The 1,664-nt window shown below is 47.5% G+C and overlaps 1 protein-coding gene across 1 annotated transcript in view; it reads right to left on the bottom strand.

Moving 5' to 3' along the window:
• Positions 1-1,664, bottom strand: part of LOC111954482 (1-phosphatidylinositol 4,5-bisphosphate phosphodiesterase beta-1) — a 110,316-nt gene that overhangs the window by 83,543 nt on the left and 25,109 nt on the right. The window lies entirely within an intron of this gene.

A 1,664-nucleotide genomic window follows, 5' to 3' on the forward strand; every position in this document is an offset into this window, starting at 1 on the left:
AGACGATGAGAGAGAGAGGAGAGAGGAGAGATGCGAGAGAGAGATAGAGAGAGAGAGAGAGAGCAGAAGAGAGAGAGAGAGAGAGAGATGAGAGAGAGAGAGCAGAAGAGAGAAAGAGAGAACGAGAGGAATCTCTTTTTCCACTCCTCTTCCTGAATAATACTGACTCAGCGACTGTTCTGGAGAAGAGGCAAACGCACATGTGAATTGTGTGATGAAGTGAGAGAGTGAGTGGGAAGAGTGTGTGGTGTGTGTGAATGTGTGTGAGATTGTGTGGCATAGAGAAATTGCCGTGAAGAGTATGTGAAGGGGTGTGTGTGTGTGTGTGTGTGTGTGTGTGTGTGTGTGTGTGTGTGTGTGTGTGTGTGTGTGTTGTGTGTGGTGTGTGTGTGTGGTGTGTGGGTGGTGGGTGCTGTGTGTGTGTGTGTGTGTGTGTGTGTGTGTTAACTTTGGGGCTATCTTCAGAGCCGATGGCAGCCCTTCCTCTGCCCCAGGCTATATAAATACTGCAGTGGGAAATCTGTCGTTCGGACTGGGACGGGCAGAGGGACGTGTGTGTGTGTTAGAGGTCTTCACGGGTCAACCCAACCCCGAATACCCAAGAACTGACCGCCGAGCAGGTCCGGGTCCAAAATTTAATTTCTTCCCTCTGGTCCGAATGGGGTCCTTTTTGATTGTCATCAGGTCTATGTACCTACAGCTGATAGACCCGGGTGGACCGAAATAGATCCGACCACGGCTCTGCATAGCCTATAGCATATTTATTTTACGCAAAAATTGCTCATATAGCTGAAGTGAAATACAATTAACTCGTCATCCGTTTGACCATTACAATGTAAAAACTTCACCAAAAATTCCCAGTGATTTTCTTTGGCCATGAAGCTGTGGCTCAGTGTGTCTGAACCACAGCTTCTGTCTCCCAGGACGGTTTCTTTCCACGAAACACTACATCTAAACTCCCAAATCCCTGCTCGCATCCTAAATGACGCCATATTCCCTACATAAGTCCACTACTTTTGACCAGGTCCCAAAAGTAGTGGCCTGTATAGGGAATAGACTTCCATTTGAGACACCCCTTGTGTAAAGCAGACATCCCTCCTCACGCTTCGTGTTGAGTTGAACCAGCAGGGTAACATGTATGCGTCGTTGAGTGCTCTGGCCCACTGGTGTGATTCAGGACTTGGAGAAGGTAGCATAAACATGACTGAGAAACGAAATGGGTGGATCCTAACTCCTGAAGTCTCTGTAACCACAGAGCTCTAAGCCAGAGAGCAGGGGTGTAATAGATGTATAATAACATGGTAGTAAAGGATTATGAGCTCATTATAAAGAGGTTATAACGGGTCTAATAACAATCTGCATGATAGGTACTGGCGGTAGTCAGTGTCTGTACTTGACTTGACACAGTGTGACAGAGTGTGTGTCTGGGATGAGACAGGACTGTGTTTACAAGGCTATTTGCCTGTTCCACCAAACGAAGGGGAAACTGAGTGTGACTGTATGATAAACAGAGTGTGTGTGTGTGTTCCCACGTGTTCATGTGTGTGTGTGTGTGACACTAGCATGAGCATGACAGGTGGACAGACAGGGAGTCCTCCCCTAAGTGTTCTCTACCATTGAGCCCACACACACACACACACACACACACACACACACACTCACAC

The sequence above is a fragment of the Salvelinus sp. IW2-2015 genome, linkage group LG28 (assembly GCF_002910315.2).
Source record: "Salvelinus sp. IW2-2015 linkage group LG28, ASM291031v2, whole genome shotgun sequence".
NCBI classification, from domain to species: Eukaryota; Metazoa; Chordata; class Actinopteri; order Salmoniformes; family Salmonidae; genus Salvelinus; species Salvelinus sp. IW2-2015.